The 16,709-nt window shown below is 42.9% G+C and overlaps 1 protein-coding gene across 10 annotated transcripts in view; it reads right to left on the bottom strand.

Annotated features, from left to right (window-relative positions):
- The window catches only part of LOC146523865 (protocadherin-1-like), a 219,002-nt gene extending 211,359 nt beyond the window's left edge, over positions 1 to 7,643 (bottom strand). For 4 of the 10 annotated variants that reach the window (XR_014876173.1, XR_014876174.1, XR_014876176.1 and 1 more), the window contains exon 1: positions 6,919 to 7,641. The gene's annotated coding sequence lies outside the window, so the exon portion shown is untranslated. Of the gene's footprint in view, positions 1 to 6,918 lie in introns of all 10 variants that reach the window. The other 6 variants (XR_014876186.1, XR_014876184.1, XR_014876183.1 and 3 more) reach the window with 3 other exon arrangements.
- Positions 7,644 to 16,709: the final 9,066 nt, after the last annotated feature.

The raw sequence follows: 16,709 nt of genomic DNA, 5'->3' as shown, positions 1-16,709 counted from the left end.
GAGCGTGAAGATAGCCCCAGGTGACTTGAATACCTTTGTTCAGTCAAATTTTTGAAACGTCATCACAGTAGCCTGAAGTTAAACGATTACAAAAAAACAAACAGGATACTGCCTAACTGATTGAACCACTTATCAATGAACTGCGGCACCTCTAACACTGTATATGCAAAACTATAAGTGTGTATAAACTTAAACGATTTCTAGCCCTGTGCGATACGCTGGTATCCCTCTGCTGCTGCACAGTATTTCAGTCAAGTCATTACTGAACTGGTTTTCTTAAAGAGATCCATCTAAAGAGAAGCTGCGTGACTGTGACAGAAACATAAAGTCCTTTGTGTTACATAAAAGGCGCAATTATCCCTGGTATCATTTTTAATTGCGGTAATGTGTTGTGTAATTACACACGAAGTCCATCAGACCAATTACAAACCACAAAAATGGCAGCATGGAGCTGATGGCCAGCGGCCAAACTGGAAACCAGTTCGCAAAAGTTTCCGTGCAGGTGCGCACCGCTGTACCTGGGCGTGCACACAGGTGAGTGTTCCCTACACAAAATGCAGTAACCTGAATGTTCAGCTCTTCAGGTTCACGCATACCAGAGCAGGCCTGAATTAAACATCACACACAAACACAGAAAATCAAAAGCTCCTTTGATGTTTTCAGATCTCAGATGGGTAGGATGTGCGTGGTTGACGGGAGCTCTCTGGACAGTCCAGAGTGTGTGTGTGTGTATGTGTGTGTGTGTGTGTGTGTGTGTGTGTGGTCCCCCTGCCTTCCAACACAATGGGGATTACTCTAATGACTCCATTCACTACCATTGTTTGATCCAGATTACCGCGCACGCAGGCACACATCCTCCCTTTTGAAATGCAACAATCAGGGGTTGCCAGGTTCTTTCTGCCTCCCGACACCACCTGGATATGTTCAGTGTGAATTTGCTGGGCGCTGTAAATATTTGGAAGTCCTGCAGTTTGACTCAGAAGTGCTTCTTGATTCAATAAAAAAAATCTGGGCACAATATTTACATTTAATTTAGTGCCAAACGAGGCTCCAGTCATTTGCCCTCAGAGCTGCGAATGAAAGCCGGAGAAGACGGAGCTTAAACTTATTTATGCAAGTTAAGTAACTGCATTGATTTGGAGGCATCCCCCGCTTGTTGCCTTGCGTGATTTCTTTCTTCCTTCCTTCCTTTTTTTTTTTTTTTTTTTTTTAAAGAAAGTCATTTCCTGACCAAAGCACACGTTCGTCAAAATGCAGTACGGGGGCAGGACTTTTATAACAAAAGCAGCTAAAGCTCGGAAGCCTTTTGTTCACTGAACTGTGTGAACAGTAAACAACAATTTAACAAATACGAGAAGAAGCTCTTAAAATAATCCAGTTATGATAAAATGTTTTCGGGTCTATGATGCCTCTACACCTCTCCTCACGGGCAGCAGGAGCTGTGCAATGTGGTTTATCATCGGTGTGTCCACACCTTGTGCACACAGCCTTGTAACTTATCAGGTGTTCGGGGTTAAAAATGAAAACAACGTGACTACGCTATGAGTCACAAACATGCCGTGTAACTCGAGCTACGTCACATGATCATCATGTTACTGTCAGACGGGAAAATTTGGATTTATGTGCATTTAGTCACTGATTTCATCACGCTCACGGCTGGTTTCTGTATGCTTGCTTCTTCTTCCTGTTGCGCAATTTTCATCCCGAAACTCCTGGTCTGAGGCACTGTGGCACGACTGGCTGGTTCAGGGATCAAACGTTTGACCTTCTACTGACAGGATGTGCCAACCTCTGATCCACACACACACACAGTGATCCTCTGGGAGCAGCAGCAGAAGGGGATTATGGGAGCGGATGGTGGATGAACAGCAGGCTGGTATGAAGTAAAGATCGGGCATCATCTGAATGCGGTTTTAAATCCACGGCAACATATTTATTCCACATGAATGTCAGACTGCGGCAGGAGGAGATAATAACAATAAACTACCACTGCTTTATAAGCACCAGATAACACGGACTGACATGCTTATATAACATCAGTGAGCTGCTTTCACTTCTTTCCAGCCCACCCTGCTGGATTCTTGAGGGGTTTTTTTTCTAATCTAAACTCAGATTATTTTTTAAAGGCTCCAATGACTCTTGGTATAAAAAGGGTGTGGCCAAAGGTGTGAGGGGAAGCTTTTACAGTTACTGCTGTAAAAAAAAAAGAAGAAATCTTGTTAAAGCCTCTACAATTACGCATTTAGTTCTTGAATGACTAAATGCAACATTGTGTGTTTGTGCTGGGGACCTTGCCTTGGATTGGATCTGATGCTCGTTTTCCATCGGGTGTTTCTGATTTATTGAACAAATGTTATGTTGGCATTCAAAGAACACCTTTTCAGCACACATCATGTGTGCTTTATGCACGCCGCCTCCTCACTTTAGCAGAGCTTTGATTCAGCGGTCCATGCATCTCTATGTTTCGTTACATATTCCAAGTCTCTGACTCACCGTTGCAATCTTTATGATTTGGACATCGCTGACCACCCGCGGTAAACGGCTCTCGCGGATTATCTACGAGGTGCCCTGGGTTTTTAGAGCTCTGGGATAACGATGCTTTCTTACTCTTGGATGCCGAATGTGTTGCAGAACGTTAAACGTGCTTTAATCTGGTGTCATCGAGAATGTGGTGACACTGAAGTTCCTGTTTCAGTATATACTGCATTTTACAGTGTATATGTCTCTCCTGAAAAGACTTGATTTGAACCGTTCTTTAAAACTGCAGAGACAGATCATATATCACCTGAGCGCTCTGGATACAGGTATACCTGTTCTACACTGTTCAGTCATTATCAGTGCCACTCAGCACTCTGCACATGCTCAGTGCTGTTCTCTTGGTTTGTTGATCATCCAGAGGCACACATTGCGTTGGGGGAAAATAAAGACAAACAAACCTAGTTATGTGTAAATATGGAGGAAATCAGTGTTGCTTTTGTGTTTAATAAAGCCGAAAGACGCGTGTCTTTGCTGGTGCCGATCAGCGCACCCAGTTCGCCCCAGTCCGCCCCAGTCCTCCAACCAAGGGTTTGAATAGTTGCCGTCAATTACCCCTGAACCTCCTGAGCCCAGTAAATGGTAATCGGGCCAGCCCCATTGATACATACGTTTAATTCTTCTCTGCACTCGATGGCTGGCGAAGCTTAAAGAGGCTCTGTGCAAGTTTAACAGATTAGTGTTAATCAACCACGAACTGATTAAATCACTTTAGTCATTTATCAAGAAAATGTGACAAGTGTCTTCTGCTTCCACCTTCTAAAAGCAGCATTCAATACTTCTCTCTCTGCTTAGCGTCACTGTAAAATGCTCGCACAAAAGAAATCTGAAGACGACGCCTCGAGCACCTGTGACAGTTTATCGACCATCACCGCACGGCTGCATTATGTGAACACGCAGAGACGCAGCCTGAAATGACGCCTGCTGCTCAGAGTGAGAACACGCAGCGAGTTTTTTAACATTTAACTCACTTTAATGATCGCCTCTATTAACCGACAGAGAGAGCGAGAGAGAGAGAAATCAATACGGCTATATCATTCCATATCGGTGCTTTTAGTCTCATTTATGACAGGAAACGACGACAACCTTCCATCTGCCAGGCTGTAAAGCATCTCCATGTCAGCCGGACTGATTTACATGAAATTAACATTGGGTGTGTTTATGATTCCCTCAGGAGGAGTTCTACCATTGCTCCTTTTTAATAAAATATAAGAATGATGATGACATTGCAGTTCACGGCAAAATTCAAGCCGAGCCTTCAACCACCTTTAGTTGATTTATGACATATTTGCCACTAGAAAGAGGGGGAAAAAAACCCAACCTCGCATAGGAGAATGTGGGTGAAAGTTTTTTTCATCAGGTCACAGTGTCCACAATATCACCGACGTGCTGCAACAGCACCGTGCCCTGAGTTCCCCCGTGACTCCTTGCCTTATTACAGAAGAGCAAGAGTGTAGCTACCAAGCAGATATAAACCTCTGCGACGTGTTCAGTGTGCTCCGCGAGCTGTAAGGGTTTCAGTGGGAAGAGGGGACACATCTGATCTCAGAAAAACAAAACAACAAACCACAAAAGCCAACCGGAGCCCGTCATCCTAACAGACTCAAAATGAAGCATGAATGTGCATTTATAACCCGAACAGAAGTAGATTCATCTAAAGAGAAGGAAACTATTCTTAGAACACATTTCGCCCCCACAGCTGAAGTTTTTGTTTTATTTCAAATGATTCATGTTTTCATCTCGGACAGAAATCTATGGAAAAATATGTGATGGCTGTTGTACAACCACATCTCTGAGCGACCTGTTCAGGGTTTTCTTCCTCCCAAACTAACCGAAGGATCATCTAACTGGAAAATGTTACTGCCAGTCAAACTTTTCTAGCCTGTTTGTGAATTTCACTGAGATGCCAAAGATTTTATTGCTATTTCCAAGTTGTGACTAAGAGCTCATGAGCCATACCCAGACACCATAAAAGAAGAAACAATGGATTAGTCAAGTAACCAGCCGTGTCACAGGAAAGACGTGACGAAGCATCCATTTCTCCTTTTTTCTTCCGCGTGTTAATGCGAGTTTTTGGTTTCCTCTCTCATTTGCGCGCTCGTTGTCACACCTAAACTTAAATTAGAAGGGAAACTGTCTGTGAAAACTCTGAAATCAGAAGGGTGGATGTCTCTTTTCCTGCAGTGCAGTGATGTAAATGCATGTGTGTGTGTCCATTTCACACACCAAACCCATTTCAACTCTACTTCCTCCTATTTTAATGACGGGCATTAACAATGCGACTCGCTCAGATCTCCAATTTTTACGCAGAAATGTGCAGAACGGACTCTGTGCGACCTCCCTCCTCCCACTTGTCTCATTTTTCTCCATCCCCTTTCTCCCCCCAATGACTAATTCCCCACGCTGCAGAGCCACGGAGGACTGTGACGTTTGTCACCGTTTTATCTGATCACCCTGAATTAGAGGAGGCAAGAGAAGAATCCTAAAGATGGGAATCAAACCTCAGACCTCACCCTCAAAGTGGCGGATGGCATAAGCTGAGTGACAGCAGGCTTGCCATCGAAACCGGCCGCAAACCTCAGGGAGAATATCTCCAATTCAGTCGCTCCTGCTGCACAATAAACCTGGATCTATGCTTAACAGTGGCAGAATGCACAGGGGGGAAGCCTCCAGCTCGACCATAAAACCACAATCTCACCCTCGGAGGCTTTTTATGTTTGTCCAACAGCAGAACGCAGCAACGCGGCTACATTAATTCATTAATATGCTTTTAGTCATTTATTAAATAACACCACTGTTCAAGTGGATTATCCAGTTGTTCCAGGAAGTACACTGGACCTGCTCTACTGTGCAACATCTACCTTAAGGCCAAATGTGATTACGACAGTCTCGCCTTACTGGGTGAGACACATGAAGCTTCTAATGCAGCTGGATGATTTCACATCACGAGTTTCACAGGAAATTATGGGAGCGAGATGACAGTGGGGTAGTGGGGAATAGGGTCAAAGGTCAAGTGTGTAGGAAGAGAAAACATGGCAGATTCCCACGGAAGTGTCTCTGGAAACATGTGTTTGAAAACCACCAGTACTTAGCTCAGTATCAGAGAGGCAGATGCAGTTTGCATGTAAATACACTCCCCCCTTTCTCTTTCTCTCTCGCTCCCTCCCTCCTTCATGTGGAGCAGGTCTCTCTCTCTCCCCCTTTCTAGTACACACACGCGCACGCACGCGCACATACATGTACGCACACATGGAACAGAAGGAAGGAGGAGAACCGGAAAGCCGGAGACTGGTGGGACCGGACTGACTAGATTCCCAAGCGGTGACGCGGTGGATATTCATCATCAGCTGCCCTCCTGTCCACCTTTGATAGTTTACACTGATACTCTTGTGCCTTTATTTGCCTTCACACCATGTTAACGGCACGTACGCTCCAGAAAACAAGCTCATTAAAAGAGGGTGTTAAGGACGGAGGAAAAGGGAGTTTAATTTGATGCTACAGGTGCTCAAAGCGGCCTCAGGTGCCGCAGAGGATCAGATATGGAGAATGATGTATGCCCCCACGTCTGCGCGTCTCGTTTATTAGCAGCCGTGGATGAATAGACTGTTTTGTTGCCAAGAGTCCCCAAAGGCAGATTAGCTCTTATATTCCAAGGCAAACCTCAGATGATAAATACACTGCCTTTTCACATTCTCTGAACACCGAGCGTCCCGTACAACTCCTACAGATCGAGCTTAAATGAAGCCCCACTGAGTTTATGATGATGCTCCTATATGCACTACAGGGACCCGCGCGCACACTCTGCCCTACTGTACTCTCCTCCCGGAATGCATTAGCAGGATTACCGTGGGGTTAGTTCCAGGTTCCGAAAGGTTTATCAACCCAAAGTGACCCACAGGAACGCGCATTTTATTACTAACAGTCACGGAGGTAATGCTGAGCGGGGAGGGGATCGATACGGATCAATAGCACTGTAGTGTAACACTGGTAAAAAAAAAAAAAAAAAAAACATCAGAGGAGATTAGGCAGAGAATATGAAGGTCCAGTCGCGCTAAATGGATTTATTTATTTTTATTTATTTATTTTTACCAACAAGTGTTTTAAAAAGAGCTCCTGCTCGACACAAACGCCCGTGTGCCTTCAGAGATTCAACCTCCATCGAATATGTGTTTTTTTTTAATTAAGGCACAAGTGCTCATCCAAGCGAAACTGAATACAAAGTGAATGTGTTTCGGGCTATTCTCGTGCGTAAAACGTCTCCTGCAGTCCGACAGGAGCTCGAGTCAAAATATTTGAAATATTTAGCATGAATGTAGTTATGTGCAGATAGAAGAATAAGATTATGTGTATGGATCGCGTATGTATGTGCAGAGAAGTTCCTACCTGGACCGGGTAAGAGCTGCGCGGTTCCCCGGCTCTGAGCGCTCCAGCCTGGCTACAGGCTCCGCTCCTCCTCGGTACCAAGACGGAGCCGCTCCAGACCTCCCGGGGAAAAAAAAGAAAAATAAGAATCCCGAAAATCAAATCTCTAAATAAACCAAACAATCCAGTCAGACAGCCAGGGGTGGTGATTACTCCAATTTCTCTCAAATCTCTGTCCACTCTGAGTGTCGTGATCAGCGCTGCGCGTCAGCCCGACAGTCCTTCCTCTCACCGGAGGAGCGGCTGGAGCTGGAGTCCAGCCGGGGAGGAGGAGGGGGGGGCAGACCCGTCCGGGCGAGGAGGGGTGGGGAGGAGTTGGGTCACTCAGTTACTCCGCAGAAACGTTACCGTCGCCCGGGCTCTACGGACAGCGGCAGCAGCAGCATCCTCCGCTGGTGGCACGCGTGGGGAGATGTTGGGGTGGAGGTGGACGGAGCAATGGGACAGGGCAGCAGTGTTTTTTTTGTTTTGTTATTTTTTGTTTTTTAAAAAAACGACCTGAGCAACAAACACAAGGTCCGGGAGCTGTCAGCAGCGGGTCTCCAGGTAGTTCCCACTCAGACGCGCGGTCACCGCTCAGCCGCCTCAAACTCTGTCCGCCTTCCCGGTCCAGCACGGAGCAGGTCGCGCAACTGCACCGTGAGTGCTGAGAAAGTGGAGTGAATCCAAACGAGTGCGCTCGCGCTTCTCTCTCTCTCTCTCTCTCTCCCTCCTGGTCTCTATCTCACTCTCTTCCCCATCCTCCCCCTCCCTCACCCATACACTCTATACACTACACCAGAGGGGGCGGGGGCGGAGCGAGCATCCACCCCAACAACTTCGTGGATTTCCCAACATTTTTTCTCTCTTCAAATCAAACATTTGGCGACTTCCCCGCTGCCGTCACCCCCGTATTCTATGTGAATACACCTGATTTTATATTTGATGTATCTTCATGAGGTGTCGTGTCTCGGCCATAGGTCCGAGCCTGCGCGCACCCGAGATGACAGACCAAAGTGCGCACACGCTGTGACCCTCGCATACACGTCTTTGCATTTTCACACGCACATACGGTAAATTAATGTTTCTGCCTCTTTCTGTTTTCTCGCGTCTCTCTCTCTCTCTCTCGCTCTTTAATTATATCCAGGGGTCTCTCTTCCTTCTCCCTCTCTCGCTCGGCTCCGTCCGGCCACAGAGGAGGAAAGCTGCCGTCTCTCGCGCTCTGAGCGCCACCTACAGTCGGCAAGTGGCACGTGAGAAGATGAGAGCGAGCGGAGGCTCTGCTTCCCGGCCGCCGTGCAGCAGAGGCAGCACGGGAAAGGCAACAAAATGGAGCCCGTAGTGAAAAATCTATAGAAAGCTTATTTATTGGACGTAACGCCCGATAGAGCCCGTGAACCCGGCGCAGCATGTGGTGGAGGGGAAGCAGTTATCCAAAGCAGCTTACTGAACACTGATATTACACAGGGCACATATGGATTATGATTTTGCATATGCCTCAGTTTTTGTGCATCTGTTTACGAGCTAATCCCGAAGCAGTGAAAACAGTCTTTAACGTGCATGTATGAGGAAGGCCGTTACCGCAAAACACAAAAGAACTCTTTCTTTTTTCTCACGCAGAGGACCCAAAATTACAATGAATCTTTTTTTTTTTTTAAATAATTTTCTTTTAATTAATCATTTTCCCCGGAGAAAAGCTGCGAGTTACTGTCATGTTTTGCAGTATCGTCTGTGAAATGCTCATTTATTCTGATTACTCTGGCATCTCTGGACTGTAAGTGGTGCAGAATTACATATACCTTTAAAATTGCACTGTGTAGAATTACTGATGCAAGTTTTGCATAAAAAGTCAATTAGACGCGATATTAAAGAAGGGGAAAAGTAAACATACTAATAATGCAGAATGGATTACTGAAGAATGGCTAATCTAAAATAGCTGGACTGCTGGATTTAGTAAATATTATGTGCATGTATGTACTTGTATTGTGAAATGTTAATATTATTTAAAGTTCATAAATAACACAGCTGATTCATTGAAATACTGGACTCAACCAAAGTGTACCCTGTCCACTTTGACAGATTTCTAACAAAACACCACAGAGAGGATCACAACTTTACAGAAAAGAACAAGAAGGATACAAAAACACACATGAAAAGTTTGCAAACAGACAAATGACACACAAATAACAATAGATACACACACACACACACACACACACGCAGCTACTACAAAGGGACAAAAAGTACCTGCAGATACAAAAATGACCAATAAAATACAAAATGATCAAACAACACAGTTTTCAATGAAAAGCGTTCACTCTCCTGTGGGTGTTCCTGTGTGGAGTGGAATGAAGCTGGATTGTACACTGATGGTGTAGCTGCCATTGGCTGTTTGTGGGTATAGCGACAGAGAGCTATATTTGCTGTATGCTTCTGGAATGGAAATATTAGAGGCACGCGACAGTAATTGGGTGAATAACCTGTCCAATAAGTTGATGCATGTATTGTTTTATTATGGCGAGCCAAAGTCCCATCTGCAGGATGAACATGTTCTGTAATATTATTGGATTGTTGACCAGTTGTTGAACTCCCTGACGAGCTCTATTAACTATTTGGGGCGTTCTGAAAATTAATAACTGTTTGCACAAGGGTTGATTTTCCATGTTGCTTGACTTTTATGAGCTATATTTACTGTAGCCACTTTGCTGCCTGGCTAATCAAGGTCTCTGTAAATAGCAGTTTGCACTTTTGGTTAATTACAGAGACATTAAGATCAGAGAAATTGGAGGGTTGGTGAGCAGAGTTGAGGATAGCTCATGTGCTAGGATCTATGGAGCCTTTATTTAACATCGCTGCAGTGGACGTAGTGATGGGCTGCTCATTACCCTCCCCCAGATTTCCTTTGGTGCATCTGGATTCAGGTTATACAGTGAAATATTAACACACTCACTTGCATTTGGGGGATTATGGGTTCTTGTAGCAATATTTGCCTAAAACACTCAATCTGCAAAATATGGTCTAACACAGGGATATTGAACATAAGGGCCAGGAACCAGAATTAGCCCAACAAAGACTCCAATAGGACCAACTGTACTGGAAGGAGTGAATAGATTTGGACATTTTAACTGTATCTTCATAACATAACTTTTATCTGCTACAGAAATGTCTGTTTCTACACTAGATTTTAAAAAAAGAGACAACAATAGAAAATTTATATTTCATAATGACAGGACAGTCTGTGCAATGAACTTCCACATTTATCACGGAGTTTCATTGGTCCAGCCCACTTCCGATCAAAGTGGCCACGATATAAATCGACTTTGCCGTGTCTGAGATAACGTCTTCTGATTAACGATCAAAGCCTGACTTTACTTTGGAATATTTGTGATTTTCTTTTTTTTTGCCTTCATCTTCAAAATCTAAAACACACGCTAACACAGAAAGATTGGTAGTTGTGTTAAACTGGACCTGGATGTGCTGCTCGGTGTAAGACGTAATAACAGAAACGAGCTGAATACCTTTTCCAAACATAACCTAATAATACAGCTAGACCATGTCTTTTATCCTGTCTTCCTTCTCTCACCCTGACTGGTCGCAGCAGATGGCCGGTTTCTTCCTGTTCAAAGGGAGTTTTTCCTTCCCACTGTCGCCAAAGTGCTTACTCATAGGGGGTCATATGATTGCTGGGTTCTTCTCTGTATGTATTAGTGTAGAGTCTTTAACCAACAATACAAAGCACCTTGAGGTGACTGCTGATGCTGTATTAATACAATTGAATTGAATACGAGTTAATTAAAAATGCTGTATACAGTTTTAGGTTGTTTTTGTTTGTGCTGTATGATCGAGGTTTCACATAAATTCATATCAGACTTCTCAGCGTGCATTGTTTGACAGTTAAATCTCTCCAGGGAGCCCTGTTTTTGCTGATTGCTGTCATTTCACCTTCTGAATATAAACTGTGGGAATAGCATGAATCATGATGGATGTCAAAAACATAAGTTTTTTTTTTTTAAAAAAGGAAGAAAAAAAGTGATACAAAGTGGCAACGTCATCATCGTCACTGATCTTGGATTTGGGGTGTTTGGTGAGATTCTCCTCCGTGTTAACATGAATCACCGCGTCACTGCTACACTGATCAGATCTGGTACCCAGGGAGTTCAGTGACATCAGTAATCACGTTAAAGCTGTCATTAGACGACGGTAAACATCTCAGAAACTACACTCGTGACTGACTGGTATTAAAAACAACCAACACAAGTGCACCGGCAACAGGACTGTGTGCACAGGTTCCGTGGCTTCACGCTGTTGACACCAAGTTGTGAGTCTGCCAGCTGCATAAAGATGATAACCAGGTAACGGTTTCTTTTTCTTTTTTGGGGGGTCCAGTCAACTGTCCAGTCTGGGCGAGCCTGCACCTACTGCATCTCCTGACAGGAGAGAGCCCTGACATGGTCTTCTGCTGTTGCGGCCCATCTGCCTCAAACTTTGACATGTTGTGGGTCTTAGTTGCTTTTCTGCCCAGTGCAGCCATAAAGAGCGGTTATCTGAGCTGCTGTAGCCTTGCTGTCAGCTCCAACCCATACTCCTCTGACCTCTCTCGTCAAAGAGGCGCTTTCGTTTGTAGAACTGCCACTCACCAGACGCCTTTTGTTTTTTCCAGCACTGTCAGCAAACTCACAGAACATACTGCGAGATTAACGGGCTCAGAAATTGTTAAACAGCGAAACCCTCAGCCTGACGTTAGACGAGCAACTCTCAAGTTTTAGCGTCTCGCTTTTATGCCGTGCAGCTGCTACACGATTGGCTGATTGGAGATTTGCATGACTAAACAGGTGTACAGGTGTTTGTAATAAAGACCTTGATGACTTCAGATTTACAAGTTCAAACAACTGCAGTCAAATAAATTAGCAAATTAAATATGAGGGTTTACATAACATGTCGTGTCATCACGTTCATATTTGTTGGGCTGCAAATGAAAAAAAAAAACATCACAGATAACGCTTCAGCTCAGCTTAGTTTCATTTCCAAGGTGCTGCCGTCATCAGCAACAATGAATATCACTAAGTCGCAGCATGGACCCACACACGCTTGTTGCCTTTCAGACTTTAGTTGCTTCCTTATAACTTTGCAGCCATTTTTCTTTTTTCTGCTGCACTCAGATGGATGTATTTCATTTTTTCTGTTATGGAATCTGTTACAATAAGCTCAGTAGTTTTCTCCCAGGATAGTGATGTAAGATATACAGAGATAGCGTATGATAGACAATGGTGATTTTGTTTTCCACTCCAATGTGCCAATTAAGGGTGGTTTCAGTGCTGAATAAGCTTACCTCCCAGAAGAAATGTTTCAAATGAATGGGCCTATTTCTCAGCCTGTCTTTATTTCAGTTCACAAAAGGAAGTCAAATACAAAGTAAAACACAATTTCATTACAATAATAATCACAATAATAAAATGCTTCTTGGCTGCTGGAGCAATCCATAGCTTTCTGAGAGTCCTGGAGGGCAAAAGCACCAAACCGGCCAACGCTGGACGCTCCTCAGAGCTGGAACACAGGACGGACAGATTTCCATCTGATTCTCACCACGATTGTTTAAATTAGCTCTGAAAGAGAGGAAACAAAAAGACCCAAACATGCATGTGCTGATGCGATTTGTCCGCAGTGCAGGCCTTTGCTTGTATGTGAGGATGTCTGCACAAATATATAAAAAACCCAAATGCTTGAATGTATGTTTGTGAGCTGGAATTAGCGCATTTCTTAACTAAATGCCTGTTTTTTTTTTAATCTAAAATGGAAAGCACATTATTATTTTTGTTATATTCTACAGGGTCAACAGCCAAATAAAAGGTGATAATGAAAATAACAGGCAGGAATCATGAGAAAGCATCACTGTGACCCTTCATGCAGAAATATAAAAATTCTTTGTGAGACACTTTCACACACCAGACATGTTAAATTCATGCAGAAATTCAGTCAAAATATTTTTTGGACTCGTCTATTCTTAATGCAGCCGTTCACACCGAACACGAATTTCACAGGAAAAATTTGCAGAATTTTATTTGTGAAAATGCACGCTAGTACTCAACACACAGGGTGATATACAGTAATGTGGAAATAAGGAAATAATCCTAATTTCTGACTTTTTTAGTGCAATTTTTGGGTTTGAATCTTTTGTAAAAACACAACATTTTTCATGTTTCTATACTTTGTACAGGTTCACATCCTAAAAGTATGGAATTTTGTGTCATTTTTGTCAACACACTTGTGTGTAAAGGCCTCTACTTCCTGTATTTCATTCCCATTCGCTCTATCCTGACTGTTTTATCAAAAAACTAGGCAGTAGATTGTAAAGCGCAATTTTGAAATGAAGCAGTTTGTGATCTAAAAGAGAACTGATCGTCCACCTGTTGACTACATGGTTTTAAAAGACGCTGAATTACTGGTAAATCCACTTTTTAACCTAAGAACTGGTATTATTAACATTCTTTATAACTATATTTGTGGAAGGAGATACAGAGATATAGTTCACGCCAAACTTCATGCTCCAACTTGGTTCTACCTGCTTGTTAATGAATGCAGTCAAGTTGTAGTCCTGACTAATAATGATGATGATCATCAATTATTTATTCTTGAAGTCTTTGTGACACCGGGGAAGACAAACAGAGGCCAGGTTCAAAGAGCCCCCTGAGCTGCTGTCAGTCACCTGCATTTGATTTTGTTCCATTAGTCTATGTTGCTGTGGCAGTGCAGGATGATGTCACCAAAACCGAGCCCAGAGCCCAGGGGTGAGGAGTCATTTCTCTTCAGAAAGTTAAAAGAGGAAATAAAGGCAGGAAACAATAACAAAAAAGTCATCAAGCGAGAGACGTAAATAGAAACACAGAGACAGATAAAATTGAGAAACACACGATTACAAGATGTGACCTCAGTCTAACAATGGCTAAGAGGTCCCATTAACATAACTAATCATTAACATAATTAAGACATGACTTTTATTTCACCATTTCCCATTTGTGTTGCTCTTTTTCAAGCTTCAGTAGAATTTGCAGAGTGTTTGCAGACACATCAGCATCTTCTATGCAAATTAGGAGTGACCGTGACCGTGACTATGCTACAAATAAAGCAATCACAAGGAGAGTTTTGAAGCAGCACCATATACCTCTCTGCAACCACTTGTAACTGGTTAGGGAATTCTCACCAACCAGTCTGTGCACCTGTGAGACTGGGGTCCAACATTTTTATGACACAGCAATTAAACTGTTTGGTTTAAACTAAGAAAAGAAAATTTACAGATAATAGAAGGATATAATGCAACATTGCAATAAAAAGCAAAAAGGTTTTAAAGAAAACTGTCAGCAGTTTCAATATGTAGCATCTGTTTTGTTCTCTGATAGCCAACCTCGGTTGTCTGGCACTGACTCTGAGTTAAAACAAGACAGCCAGCAGTTCTGTCGATACCGTTTAGTTTCTGTCTGTTTCCTCGCTTTGTTTTTCCTCCTCTTCTTCCTGAAGACATGCCGCAGCAGGTTTGTCTCCAGAGGAGTTTAAACCTCTGCGGTCAACTTCGTCTCCCAGCATCCCTCTCAGTAATTAACCCTCCAGCCTGTGTGGCCCCCGCTGATCAGCTGTAATATCCTTATCAATATTCTCTGCCTGTCCTCTGTTGCTCTTTGGTGCACTCACACTCATAATCACAGTTATGAAGTTAGTTCAGACATAAAAGTTCCCTTTGTTAAGTTACCAAAGTGTTTGCAGAAGTTATGGACGGTAATGTCTCTGCTGTTCCTTACATTGATCTGCTGTTTGTTATGTTAGTCATAGCTGTAAGAAAAGGTAAAAAAAAAAAGAATATTGTTATTGTAAACAGAGGTCTTGTTACAGAATAATCCAAAGTAGGAATAAAATTCTTGGATTTGGGAGTTTTGGTTGGAATAGCCAGAACTTTTCAACATGGCCTGACTGACCTTGAAATAATAAACAATTAAACAAGAAAAGGAATAGATTATTTGATTTGAAAATATTTAGTTGTAGCCACTGGATTGATAGATTTCATGAATATGAAACTTTAGTGATTCATTTGTTCATCCGGTCCTCCAGATACGGATTTCCTTACATGTAAACGTGATGAGGAAACCAATTTAATTGTGCAGAAATGTAATTTCGGCCAGAACCACTGCAATTCAGTTTACTTGTATAGCATCGTTTAGACGTGCAGTGAAATTAGGCCCAAGTAGTCAAAGAACCACGTGCTTGGACAAACAAACATGTGAGCAGTCATAGGATGACAGTCGTGTATAACTGGCGTAGGGCTCTGTTTTTCGGACCTCACTGCCCCTCTATGTACATGCACTGGAAACACAGGGCTGTGCATCCGTGCACAGAATGGAGCAGCTATCACTTACAACGAATGTGACTTTGCAGCACGGCCTCACAGCACTGAGTAATGACCCCTGATCTGTTTATTTGTACTTCTGGATAGAATTTATCATCTCTTTGGCCTTATTTGTAGTGATTCGTGTCCATGTTTATACAATTTATATTTTCCACTTTAAAAAAAAGCCCACATCCGGAGCCGGTGGTGGAGGGAATCATTTTATCAGTCGTAGCACAGACTGGAGTTTGATTAAATACAACTTTGTTAGTTTAAGGTGTTTTTCTGCCCAGTTTGATTAAAAATGCATTTTTGGGACACAAAATAGATTGTTTTCATGACTATTTCCTGTTTTGCTAAGAGAAGGGGGTGGACACTGACCACAGCAGAGAGGCATGAAAAGAAAGAGCTGGGCTGGAGGTGCAAAAGTCCTTGCAGGTGTATTAGTTACTGTGTGCAGACCAAAGAGACTTAAATCGTGTGGATGGTCAGCTGATCTGTTTGCATTGGAGTTTTTGGAGATTGTTTTGGAGATTAATAACATGTGTTTGGAGATTAATAACATTACATTTTGAAATGTAATATTTCACAGCAGCTGTGGCTAAAAATGCAAACATATTACTGTGTTATCAAGAGTGGTTCCCTTTAAGTCAGCAGCCCCCCAAAAAGCGCTTCCCTTCTCATCCTAGCTGATATCATGTTACTGAATTTCTGTTAATTCTGATTCAGACCTGTGTGATCATAAAAATATTCCTTTCATCATCGGCAGCAGAGGAGTTCAGCTGGGGTTACACTTTTATTCTTCTACATTTCCCTGACAAATGGTGTTTTTACTGCAATACACTCATTTTGAGACCTTTAGCTTGTACAGATTACACCAGTGTTTCCCAACCTTTTGGAGCCACGGCACATATTTCACTTTAGAAAAATCAGACGGCACACCACCAAACAAAAATGTCACAAAAGCATATTGATCATTTTTGCCTGCGCAAATTGAGCCATTGTGGAATTGGCTCGGTTTGTCCCCGGTATAGCTTTTTGCTTTCTTCTGACCACTACTCAGGGAATATCCTCCAGGACCCAAGTCAGACTAGCTCTTTTCAAATATTTATCTATTGTGCTGTCTCTCTCACAGCATAACTATTATGTAATTTCCTTCTTCTTCTTCTTCTTCTGTTTTACTAGCAGTTGGTAACTCATTTAATTAGAGCAGGTAGTTGTGCTGCCCTCTAGTGGTAGATAATGTAATTGTTCTGCCCATTACTCACGCCGGTCGCTTAGAGTACTAATCAGGTGGAAGCAGATAATCTTCCATGGCACACCTGATCATTTGGTTGGGCAACACTGGATTACACAAACATCTCAAATCCGATTGGATGTTGTAGATTAGGCAACTTAACAG

Source organism: Neolamprologus multifasciatus, chromosome 2 (assembly GCF_963576455.1).
Source record: "Neolamprologus multifasciatus chromosome 2, fNeoMul1.2, whole genome shotgun sequence".
NCBI lineage: Eukaryota > Metazoa > Chordata > Actinopteri > Cichliformes > Cichlidae > Neolamprologus > Neolamprologus multifasciatus.
Note: the sequence above shows the minus strand (reverse complement) of the source record. Positions and strands in the feature narration are given on the sequence as shown.